This window comes from Triticum dicoccoides, chromosome 6B (assembly GCF_002162155.2).
Source record: "Triticum dicoccoides isolate Atlit2015 ecotype Zavitan chromosome 6B, WEW_v2.0, whole genome shotgun sequence".
NCBI lineage: Eukaryota > Viridiplantae > Streptophyta > Magnoliopsida > Poales > Poaceae > Triticum > Triticum dicoccoides.
The window spans coordinates 103750296-103763859 of NC_041391.1; the positions used below are offsets into that span (position 1 = coordinate 103750296).

General features: G+C 44.6%; 1 pseudogene; it reads right to left on the reverse strand.

Moving 5' to 3' along the window:
* Positions 1-6639: 6639 nt before the first annotated feature.
* On the reverse strand, positions 6640-12834 carry LOC119320850 (annotated as a pseudogene).
* Positions 12835-13564: the final 730 nt, after the last annotated feature.

Consider the following 13564-nt stretch of genomic DNA (forward strand, 5'->3'; position numbering starts at 1 on the left):
GGCAGAGGAGTTCTTTCCCTGCCATGACTCTCCCTGAATCGGTTAGAGGTTGGCAGTCGACCTGGTTCTACTGCCAGGACGTCCCAACTCCAGGTAAGTCGACTGGCCTTCCCCACTTCACTTCTGACCGTGTCTAGACTCCTTCTCCACTGAAAGTGACTGCTGCTGAGAACGTGGAGACGAAGATGTTGGTTGAGAAAGTGGTCCAACTGATTAATGAGGGTGTCACTGGCATGGACCTGCTGGAAGTATTCCTCAGTCGACGCATCCAGCCTCTTCAGGCCCGTGACCATCCCATGTGGCTGTACTCTGGGTCCGACGACACCGCTCAGGTTCATCCAAAGGAAGTGCCACCCAAGACCGTGGCTATGTGGTTGAAGAGCATTACAGGCAACCAGGACAACCCTAGAGGAGCCAGGCGAGTCATCCCCTTCAGTGACGACAATCAGCCCGACAAGGTATGTTCTTTATTCCGACTGTCTTTGCATGCTCATTCAGATTGTACTTGATCTCGACTGTCTTTTACTCGACTTTTTGTCTTGTAGGTTTTCACCAAAATGTATTTGACGCTCAATGGCGAACAAGCTCTGGAGCAGGACCAGGAGGGAGAGGCCAGCGCGGAGGAGAGTGGTGAATGGGAATCTTCGGACGAAGATGAGGAAGAGGAGAGCGAGGAGTCGGACGACGAGGAAGAAGTCGACTCGCCGCCGCGCTCCGAACATCGATCCAAGAAACACCATGACCCAGCGGGCGAGCGTGGAAAGAGCGTGCTCCAAGTACCCACACTCAAAAGCGCACTCGGACGTCGACTCCGGAGCTGACAAAGAAGGTCGCCAAGCAGCCCAAGGTTGCTCCTCCAAAGACTCGGAAGACTTTGCCGCGGATCAAGATGGACGTCCCTGTTGCTTCGGGGTGAGTATCTTGCTTTCATTTATCTAGGCTGACCGAAGTTTTTGTTCTGACCAAACGGATCCTATATCTTTCCAGCCCAACCTCTGCTGCAACTGACATGGATATTGACAAAGCTCTAGGATACGAGGAGACCGACGATGCGGCCACTTCCCGAGTTGGTAAGTTCGTTCGAACAGGCTTTGTTTAGTCGAGTGAGTTGTCAATCGGCTGAATTTCCAATGTTTCTCTCTCTTTGCAGTTTCGCGAGAAGTCGTCGTGCTTCGTGATGATGATGAAGAAGAAGTGCCTCTACAGGAGAGGAGGAGGAGAGGTGGGGGCTCGAGCAGGAGAAAGCTTGAAGTTCAAGTCCCTCAGTCGACGCCGGTGCTTGAGGCGGTGGTCGAGCGTTCCGGAGATCCGGTTCGGACCAACGTCACATTTGCTAGCCCATTGATGACTGATCATCCGTCGGGGTCGACTGCTCCGGTTACCGCCACTCCAGTGCAACTCCACTCGTCTGACCCAATAGCTGCCTCGGCCACCTTGGAGCCATCACTCTTTACTGCATATCAGACCCCAGACGATTCACCAAGTGGTGCCAAGGAGGCTCTTCGCCAGGTGAACCTTGTCATGGAGCAGGTGAAGATGATGCACGAGGCCAGTCAGGTGGCTTATAACGCCAGCACCGCCCTGCAGACCAATGTTAAGGTCAGCGAACTCCGACTGAACTTTTGAATGCTGTTTTATATCCGATCACCCACTGGGTGTGCCTGTGTTTAGAGTTTAGGAAATCTTCCACTTCACTCGACTCATGCTAAGTCTTAGTAATCTGTCCGTACTAGTGGGGGCACACCGAGTGCACCCACTGGGTGTAGTCCCCGAGACCACGGTCGACTGCTAGCAGTTGGCTGAGGTCTTAGAATCTTCTCTTTTTTTGACTCATGCTGGGCAGACCATGCTGAGTGTTGATCTAAACCAGTGGGGGCACGCTAAGTGCACCCACTGGGTGTAGTCCCCGAGACTACTGTTGAATATCTGATTCGACAGTAGTCTTAGAGTAACTTTTCACTGTCATTGTCTTTTATTTCTGTCGACTGATATATCTCTCTTGTTGACTGTAGAGGTCTTGTGATCTTGGAGCTTGGCTTTCTGAGTTGAAGAAGAAGCACATCAGCTTTGAACTTGATCTTGAACTCGCGAAGAAGAACCTCAAGACTGCTCAAGAAGAAACGGCTATCATGGGAGGTAACCAATCGACTCCTGACCACTTAGTAGCTCGCGTCTTCCACTGTTCTTTCTTTCAGTCTCTTTGACCCGAGTGACTTCACACAAGCAGATGTGCATAGTGAAAACCATCAACTTTGGGATCATCTGAAGAGTGTTGTTTCTTTAGAGAGAATGAATGAAGCTTTGGAGAAGAAGGACTAGGACCTTGTTGCTGCTCAGAAGGAAGCACGTGAGAAGACAACGCTTGCGGACAAGAAGCTGGCTTCAGTCGGCAAGTTGGAAGAGGAGAACGCGAAGCTGAAGACCGCCATCTCGGAAGCCAATCGGGAAGTCGAGCAGCTGAAGAAGGACAAGGAGAACCTGACCAATGAAGTTGGAGGCCTCAGAGCCAAGACAGGCGAGCTAGAGTCCTATCTGGGACAACTTGCCGCGAAACTAGTTCTGAAGCTTGAAGGTACAGCCGCTCGACTGGTTAATTGTCGTCGATTGAAGTGTGTTGTAATATTGTCGACTCACTATTTTTCATGATGGAGCAGAACTTTGTCAGGATTTTGAAGCTGAAACCAGGCAGGTCGAGACAGGTCTCGATCCCATCAATTGCCATGTGAAAGATGACATTGCGATGAACTTGCTGCGGTTGGAATCACGCTTGGACGGCACCGTCGCCTATCTGGCTCGATTAAAGGCGGCGATGACCCGGGTGGACGCTGAACTCTGGCCTCAGGCGGAACTTTCTCAAGACCTCGAGTCGCTGATGACTCGACTCAATCAGATTCCTGGTCGAGTGCATGAGTGGAAGAAGTCATCCGCTCATTGTGGTTCTGACGTTGCCCTGTCATTGGTTCGAGTGCACTACAAGGAGGCCAAAGAAGACAAGTTGGCGGCCCTCAAGGTTGTGAATACTAAGAAGCGCACCTTCCAGTCCTTCATAGACACCTTCCTTGAGGCAGCCACTCGTATCGCTGACTGCATTGACCTTGACAGCTTCTGTAATCCAGCCAGCCCTTCTCCCGCTGAGTGATTGAAAAAACATTATGCTTCACCCTCATTTGCCTCAGAATGCCGAGTGATTTTGTAATCGTTGAAACTCCTTCGGGCCTGACGCCCGAGTACTTTAAATCCATGGTTAGAAACCTTTGGATTTATCTGAACTTGGCTTATCTTTGAATATGTTGTGTTTGTCTTCGAGCAGAACTCGTTCTTCCCTCGGATTGGTTTTTGTATTCTTGATGCAGCGCCTTGAGCAACAATGATCAGCTCATCAGTGAGGCACTCAGCAATGGCCTTGACATTCCTGAAAGCAGTTCGCCTTGACACTAGCTGTTGAATGAGCCTTTGGCATCATTGATCAGCTCATCAGCGAGGCATTCAACAATGGTCTTGACGTTCCTGAAAGCAGCTCGCCTTGGCGTCAATTGTTGGATGAGCCTTTGGCAGTGCGCACAATCTCATCCTTCTTGACGGTGCAGCCCCGGGGGGAGGGGTCGTGGTCGACCTGCACCATTCGGCTGGGTTTTTCAAACTTAGGCGAGTACTGGACTGTAGCTAAGCCCCCGAGTGAGAGAATTGCTTGCCACTCGGTAGGATTTTTTATACTTAGGTGAGTACTGGACTGCTGCTAAGCCCCCGAGTGGGAGGATTGCTCGCCACTCGGTAGGAGTTTTTATACTTAGGCACTGGACTGCAGCTAAGCAGTGTGCACAATCTTGTCCTTCTTCTTAACGGTGCAGCCCCGGGGGGAGGGGTCGTGGCCGACCCGTACCGTTTGGTAGGATCTTTCAAACTTAGGCGAGTACTGTTCTGCAGCTAAGCCTCCGAGTGGGAGGCTGGCTCACCACTTGGTAGGAATTTTTAACACTTAGGCGAGTACTGGACTGCAGCTAAGCCTCCGAGTGAGAGGCCGGCTCACCACTCGGTAGGATTTTTAAACACTTAGGCGAGTACTGGACTGCAGCTAAGCCTCCGAGTGAGAGGCTGGCTCACCACTCTGTAGGATTTTTAACACTTAGGCGAGTATTGGACTGCAACTAAGCCCCTGAGTGAGAGGTAGGCTCACCACTCGGTAGTATTTTTCAAACTTAGGTGAAACGGATTCACTGCTAAGCCCCCGAGTGAGAGGCTGGCTCACCACTCGGTAGGATTTTTCTTTTCTACTTAGGCGAAACGGATTCGCAGCTAAGACACCCACTGGGGGATTCTAGAACATGTAAAAAACAAACAACAATCACTCGGAAGACTGTAAAATTATGTCTTTGATAATCAAACTAAAAGGTATTTCTTATTACATCTCAACAGTCTGAATGCTTAAGAGTAAAAGGGGCGGAGCAGCTCCGCATTGCAAGCGCGTGGCTCATATTTATTGTGCTCGACGCTGAAAAGACGATGTGCTCCGTTGTGGAGCACTTTGGTGACGACGAAGGGGCCTTCCCAAGCAGGAGCGAGCTTGTGTGGTTTCTGCTGGTCCACTCGAAGAACCAAGTCTCCCTCCTGAAATGCCCGACCCCTTACGTTTATGGCATGGAATCGCGCAGGTCTTGTTGATAGATGGTCGACCGTATCAAGGCCATCTCTCTTTCTTCTTCTAGGAGATCAACTGCATCTTGCCGAGCTTGTTCTGCTTCCTCTTCTGAGAAGTGCTCGACTCAGGGCGCATTGTGAAGCAAATCACTCGGGAGTACAGCTTCGGCTCTGTAGACTAAGAAGAATGGAGTTCGTCCATTCGACTGATTAGGAGTTGTCCTCAATCCCCAAAGTACTGACGAAAGTTCGTCGACCCAGGCTCCTGCTACATGCTTGAGGTCACGCATCAATCGGGGTTTCAGTCCTTTGAGAATCAATCCATTTGCTCTTTCAGCCTGCCCATTCGACTGAGGATGGGCGACTGAAGCGTATTCAACCCTTGTGCCTTGGAAAGCACAAAAGGCTCTGAACTCGTCAGAGTCGAAGTTCGACCCGTTATCCGTGATGATGCTGTGCGGAACACCATATCTGAATGTCAATTCTCTGATGAAGCTTACAGCTGTACTTGCTTCAAGGTTTTTAATGGGCTTGGCTTCAATCCATTTGGTAAACTTGTTGACTTCTACCATCACATGGGTAAACCCACTCCTACCAGTCCTCAGAGGTCCAACTATATCCAATCCCCAGACAGCGAAGTGCCAGACGAGTGGAATAGTCTTCAGAGCTGACACAGGCTTATGGGACATGTTGGAGTAAAATTGACAGCCTTCACATTTGTCTACTATTTCCTTCGCCATCTCGTTGGCATGTGGCCAGTAAAATCTGGCTCGGTATGCTTTGGCCATGATGGTCCGAGAGGACGCATGGTGACCACAGGTCCCCGAGTGAATATCATTCAGGATCATTCGACCTTCTTCTGGTGTGATGCATTTTCGACAGACTCCAGTTACACTTTCTCTGAACAACTGACCTTTTATCATAGTAAAGGCTTTAGATCGTCGGAAGATCTGTCGAGCCTATTCTTCATCCTCTAGAAGCTCCTTCCTAAGAATGTGCGCGATGTATGGCACTGTCCAGTCGGGAGTGACGACCAAAACTTCCATGACTAAGTCGACAGTCGGATATGTGGCGCTTTTAGGCTGTGGGGACTCTTCAGTGAAAGGATCTTCTTAAACTGAAGGCGAATGAATATGCTCCAAAAACACATTGCTGGGAATGGCCTCTCTCTTAGATCCTATCTTTGCCAATTCATCTGCAGCTTGATTTTTCAGTCGGGGTATATGGTGAAGCTCCAACCCTTCAAACTTCTTTTCCAGCTTTCTTACTGCATTGCAATAACCAGTCATCACTACAAGAAATATGTCAACTTGTGACCAGCACTATTGGTCACTGAATGGTCACTGTTTTCAATTTGTTACCTTTTTGTGACCAAAAACATAAGGTCAAAAGCTGGCGATCATAAACTGACTATAGCGACCTTTCTTCTGGAATGGTTGTAGACGTTTATGACCAAAATACGTCTACTGTGGCATTTTGGTCACTAGCAACCTCCCCAGGCCACGTAGGCATCCAGCATGGCAATCTGATGTGGCACAAGATTCAGCCCGGTCCAATTCGGTTTTCTACATGGGCCTAGCCCAACAATTCGGCATTTTTAATATATTTTTGCTTGTTAATTTTCGCTAGCTACATGGGCTTGGGCCATTAATTCAGCCTTTTTTCTAAGATGCAGCCTTTTACAGTCTACTGATTTTTTATTTTCATCCTTTGTTTTGCCACTGGTCCCACCAATCAGATTGGTCCCACTTGTCATGCTTATCACAAAATTGCTCCCACACATCAAAAATTTCAAAACCTGTCAAACAACCATTATAACTTGGACCCCCTTGTCAGGTTTCCATTTGACGGGTATTCAAATCACATACAGAATCATTATTTCAAACAATCCAAATAGCAAATGAAATTTGTCCAAAACAACACGGCATTAGTCTATTACAAACGTTACAGTATACTACAACCCAGATAAGCCTACTACTGCCTACATTTACAACACATAATATGCTAGTCTTTGTTGATATGCTTCACAACTTCGAACTTGGATTCACACTTCACCTGTGCAAAAAACAAGAATGAGCATATAAGAATAAGAATGTGTACAGAACATCAAACAGTAGCCAATGAGGGATCCAATAACTTATAAGCAAGAATTGACAGCAAATGAGATGTACATAAATAGTATGACTAACACTAACCAGTATGCATTCATGGAGTGACTAAAATGTTCTCACTAGCTAGGATTTTTTTAGTATACAATATACTGACATGTGCAACTCTCTAAATTGATCATAGAAATGAAAACTGTAGGTGCGCTGCAGGCCAGATCATCATATTTGAGCATTAATATTTCTGTATTACTACACAACAACTACAACACTAGGAGTACACAGCAACTAGTAGCAGAACTAGAAGAAATAACCAAATTGAGTGTACACTGATATCATCAGGAACATGAGTATAACAAGCATCTTGCTTTACTGGGATACATTGACACAACAGAATTACTAGGATACAGTAACACATACACATTGTTGATTTAACACGTTCAGAAACAGTCTAGTATGTATATTGTACTCTGCAAGGCTCGATTTAACACAATGAGGAACATTATTGATTTAAAACATGTCCCAAGAATGAACTACTCCTACAAATATCAGAAGATCATAAGCACACACTACATCTACTCCCCAAACAATCACTTGCCAAACTCACAAGAGGATAAGCAAAAGACCAGCGCATATTACCCAAGTTTCTTCAGTACTTGAGCATCACAAGGAAAAAGGGCAGTGCATCACTAGTGACTAAGTACAAACTAGTCAGATCTTGATGATATCAAACCGAAGCAAACCAGCCACATCAAAGAAAGGAGAAAGTGATACAGCTAAAGAAAAAGATGGATGGAGGCAAGATAGAGAAGCAGCAGCCAACCTCATACTGCTCGGTCCACATGCTGGTCCAGGTGGCCTGCTGGTAGCGGTCGAAGATCCCCTTTATGCTGCAAGTAGCACATGAAGAAGAAGAACAAAACGAAGCCGCCTTAGAGAGGTAATCAAGCAAGCAAACAAAAGCAACAATGTAGTACATAATGTATCACTATAGAAGGGGCATAATTTTTGTACTAGTTAAAATTGAACATGGTTTGTACTTCTCACATAAATCTTTACTGTTGTAAATTCAAAGCTATGTTTGATCCCAGATGACATGAGCTGATGATTATAATGTACGACACCCTACTGAAGCAACAAACAACTCCTGACTTATTACTACAAAGAAAATAGTTCTTCCCAAGCCTCCATTTTAACAATGTATGACTCCTGACTTACGCGACCACATTTAGTACATAATGTGTGTGTTTTTGGCCTCGAGCATCTACCAAGTAAAATTACTACCCACAAGTAGCCTTCAAGTTCACTCTTAAACAAGCCAAAGATTACAATATAAGTGCCAGACCCAATTGTAGCGAGCCATACCGCGTAATACGCCTTCTTGGTCTCACCTGGCCGACGTCCTTCTTCACGCCGAGCACGTCGTAGTAGTCCCTCACCACCATGGGCTTGGTCCCTGCATGCAGCCACAGACCTCAGGGCAAGCTCACCAAACCAGGAACAAATGAGAACCACAAGGATTAAGGTACACATGGCATTTTCCCAGTCTGCAGTCACTAAATAAATGAAAGGAGTATGACGGAAATATAGTAAAATAGTCCAGTTAACTTGTCAATTAAGAGACTAATGAAACCGATCACTCTAAGCATACTAGAGCTTCAAACCTCAAGCTAAACAGAGTAATACTAGTGCATACAAAACCTCAAGCTAAACAAAAATATGCAGTACCTAGGAAGTAATCATCATATTTTCACAAAAACAACATGCAATGCATACATATATACTCATACAAGAAGATCACTGCCTGCAGTTTTATTTAGATGACATACACTGCAAAAATCTTAAGAGAAAATAACTGCACCGAGCAATTTACTTCATGATTAAGCAAGCAAGTCGACATGGCATCAAATCGAACACAAGCATAAAAGATCTGTCAATCTGCATCATCAGTAGAGCTACACTGCAGCAGGGCATTTCAGCATTATTTAACCCTTCAAATATTTTGTCAGAGTACATGCCACGAGTCTACACTCTATAGTAAACACAACTATAGTTTTCAGCAAACGAAACACAAATCTGGGGTACCAACCGTTCAAAAGGACAACAAAACTGCATCTAAACAGCAGGGTTCCAGAAATCACAATACAAAATTGTGCATCTCACAGTTGACTCACACATATTTAATCTAAATAAAACTAGACTAACTACCCAATAATCAACCTCTTTAGCTCCAGTATTTTCAACCTGACCAATTTAGCTCCAATATTTTCAACCTGATCATGACAAAAGTTTAGTCAGGACTAAATATGTTACAAAAGTGCAGGGAAACAAAACTCTAGTGCTCTAGAAGAGTTGCTGCAACCTCCATATTAAGTACACAAAAATAAGAAGGATTCAATAATATATATACAGGCACAAAAAGAAGAGTTGCCATTAATGCTTCAGTTCTGCACTTATCGATGCAGTGGTATATATACCAATTCATAGTACTGTCACAACTCCTTGACTTTATAATTTAGTTTTGACATTCACATTACCAATCTGTATTACCCCAATGAAAGCGTATATCACTGTAAACAGTATTCCATGAAAGAGAAACCCAAAGTAGACAACATTTGCCCATGGAGTACAAATATTGACCTCATTTAGTGGTAATTAATGTGTACTCCTAAACAAACGATGAAGGCTATGTCTCAGTTACCAAAAAGTGAAAATAACATAAGTAAGAAGCATAGTTGCAGTGATTACAATTTGGCATGAACTTTCTCCAGTGGGACAGGAACAATTTGCAGAGTGTGATCAACAAGAGGTAGTTATTCATCTCATCAGCTACAATCTTGGCCACCTAATATACCAAGAACTAACGGTTGGTACTGCAACTCTATCGGACGAGTACTAACTAGAAAGAGCACCATGGGGACGGGGAGGGTTGGATGGAAATCTCACCAGGATGAGGTCGAAGATGAACCAGGAGGTGCCAAAGAGGAACACGAACAGGGACACCAGGAACGGCATGAACTCTAGCCCTCTTCGACCAACCTCTGCACAAGCACAACCACACGCATGGCTCATGACTCAGTAGTCAGCGCGTACACCAAAGTGTTGACTGTGGATTTCAGAAATGTGTGCGTGCGTACCGTGAAGATGGCGATCCGTGAAGCTGTTCGTGTCGTTGATGCAGGGCACGGCGATGGCGCCAAGCCGCGATGCTGCCGCCGAGGACGACGAGGGAGAGGACCAGGACCCCCACTCGCAGTCGATGGTGGCGACCATGTCCACGACGGCCTCCGTCTCGGGCCGCGGGATGAGCACGCCGTCCCGGACGGCGACCACCAGGTCCTTCCAGTGCTCGTTCCCGAGCGGCGCGCTGGACGGGGAAGGGGCGGAGGCGTCGGCGAGGAGCCAATGGAGATGGCGGTGGAGGTGCGGCGCCGAGGGCGAGACGAGCGCGATAGCCCTGCGGCGGAGGGCGCCGACTGAGGCCTCCGGGACGGGCGGAGGAAGAGCGGCGGACGTCCTCCGGGAGGCGACGAGGAGCGGTTGGTGGCACGCGGGCGCGGGCGGCAGGGTCGGATCTGAATCGGGAGGGATGGGATCGGCGGGGTGGCGCCGGTGATGTGGGAGACGAGGGGAGGGATGGGGGAGAGGGAGCGCTAGGGTTCGTGGGGTGAGAGGGTGAGGGAGTTTTCTTTTTTCTTTTTCTTTTTTTTTGAGACAAAGATGGGGAGGGGGTGAGGAAGAAAGGGCTGCCGTCGGATCCAAGAGCATCTGACGGTGTTTGAGCACGATCCGCGTGACATGTCCATGGACCAATCAGAACCCAGTAGACGTTATGACCTTCTAAATTGGCTGTAATCGACTAAAAATAATGTGTTGAGCCATATTTTTTCAAAAAAGGTGTTGAATCATATAAACAATTTTATGATATGAGAAATTCAAAAAGAAACATTTTCATTGTGTCACCAAATGTGACATAGTTTTTAGGAAAACTAACAAACTTGGAATTTGAATAAGACAAATATCTTTTAAAAATTGTTATGAGAAATGAGTTTTTAGGGGGGGGGGGTCATTTTCTATTTTCGGAGTGCCAAAAATGTTTACAGCACCACTCCATTCCAAAACTATAAGACAACATTTTATGTACAGTTGACCAAATCTTTAGATGTAAAATGCTTTCGATCCACCTCTCATCAAAAAGACAAATTGTGTTTCAAAAAAGCATCTACCTCGACATTCTTTTGTTTTTCTTCTACTTTTTCACATGAAAAATTCAAAGAAATGATCTTATATTGTGCACAATGGTGCATCTTGGAATGGCAAACAATGTTACCTAAGAATGTTTTCATTTTCTTTGCACGGAAAATTCATTTTTCATTTTTCGAGTGCCCGAAAAGAGGCTTTTTTGTGAAGGACCTGCCAAATGTATGTTGCAAAATTGGACCAAATCATTTTTCTAAAATACTAGGCCATATTTAATGCACAATTGACCAAATGGTTGGGTGTAAAAAGTTTTCATCCACCTCTCGTGAAAAAGACAAATTTTCGCCGATTCAGTTGGAAGTGGGTCAAATTTGAACTGCAGCTACCTTATAGTTTGCTATTTATTTTTTCCAAAAATCATTTCTAGGTACATAAGTATCTATTTAATCATATAAACACCAATTTTTTTTCCAAAATTCAACCACTAGCTAGGAACGGTCATGGCCGCCGTTTTGATCGCATTTTGAAACGGGCATGAAAGATTAAAAAAAAATCAAAAAATTGGAAAACCTTCGCATAGTGTCATTATATGTGGCAAAGTTACCAGGAAAAATAATAAACTTGTAATACGATAATTATTTTTAAAAAGTGTTCTAAAAACGAGCTATCATGCGTGAAGATTCATGGCTTTCAACCCAAATGATCAATCTTATGGCCACATTCATGGCATAGTTTGTTCAAATGATCTCATATTGTGCACAAGGGTGCATATTGGAATGCCAAACAATGTTGCCTAAGGAAGTTTTCATTTTCTTTGGACGAAAAAACCATTTTCCATTTTTCGAGTGCCCAAAGGGAGGTTTTTTTTGTGAAGGACCACCCAAATAATTGTTGCAAAATTGGACCAAATCAATTTTCTAAAATACTAGGACATATTTAATGCACAATTAACAAAATGGTTGGGTGTAAAAAGTTTTGATCCACCTCTCGTGAAAAAGACAAATTTCCGCTGATTCCGCTGGAAGTGGGTCAAATTTGAACTGCAGCTACCTTATAGTTTGCTATTTATTTTTTCGAAAAATCATTTCCAGGTACATAAGTATCTATTTAATCAGAGAAACAACAAAAAAATCCAAGATTCAACCACTAGATAGGAACGGTCAAGCCCGCCGTTTTGACCGCATTTTGAAACGGGCATAAAAAATTCAAAAAAACCAAAAAATTGGAAAACCTTCCCATTGTGTCATTATATGTGACCAAGTTTCAAGGAAAAATAACAAACTTGTAATACGGTAATTATTTTAAAAAAGTGTTCTCAGAAATGAGCTATCAAGTGTGAAGATTCATGGCTTTCAAGCCAAATGATCAATCTTATGGCCACATTCATGTCATAGTTTGTTCAAATGATCTAATATTGTGCAAAAGGGTGCATCTTGGAATTCCAAACAATGTTGCCTAAGGGAGTTTTCATTTTCTTTGCACGGAAAATTCATTTTCCATTTTCCAAGTGCCCGAATTGAGTTTTTTTTGTGAAGGACCTACCATATATTTGTTGCAAAATTGGACCTAATCAATTTTATAAAATACTAGGACATATTTAATGCACAATTGGCAAAATGGTTGGGTGTCAAAATTTTTGATCCTCCTTTGGTGAAAAAGACAAATTCCAGTCGATTCAGTTGGAAGCGGGTCAAATTTGAACTGCAACTGCCTCATAGTTTGCTCTCTATTTTTTCCAAAAATCATTTCTAGGTAAATAATTATCTATTTAATCAGAAATACATGGTTTCATGGCAATATGTCGAGGTTTGGATGGTGGCCGAGGGCCCCAACTCTAGAGCGCGTAAGCTCGCATGCCTGCCGCATGGTCACCGCGTGACCGTGGCGTTGCCATGTGTTCTAGGCGGCCTAGGCATGTCTAGTGGGTTGGCACTCCCCAGGTAGGTGCTAGGAAGAAAATCACAACATAAGATTCTCACGAGGAGACCGATTGATGCTCAAACATGAATAAGCAACCAAGTGTTTGATTTGCGGTATGGGAAATGCACATGGCTAATGGGCGTGAGTTTTGGCTGAGGATGATCAGTTAGTAAGAAGACCGTCTTCACAAATTTTCACCTCAAAAGGAGGAGCCTAGGTGGTACTTGCTTTGCAAAGTACTACACTGGACGTAAATACGAATGTTGAAGCTGGGCTCAAAATAATGAATGGATTGAGCTGGCATTTGGTGGAGGATGGTTATTTTGGCATAGGAAAGCACTGTAGAAAATGGATACCATTTGGACATGCCAAAGTGGTACTTCCTTCACAAAGTGCTGCTTTGAACATGATAGGAAAATGAATATTGTTGAGTTATTTTTGAACTAGGCAAGGAAGGTTTTTGACATATTTGATGAAGACATGATCCAAACAATTTATGAGAATTTTTTGGGAATTTTTGGAATAATAGAAATATAGGTTGCTTCACAACCTAGGGCAAAAATTGACACATGGACATGACACATAGGCAAAACTGATGAGATGGCGCCTAGTCATCACAACCACCACAATCTACAAGGCTATGACCATCTATATTGGTCGCTAACAACTAGAAATAAGGCAGCGGACTAGCGCTCTTTGCTTTG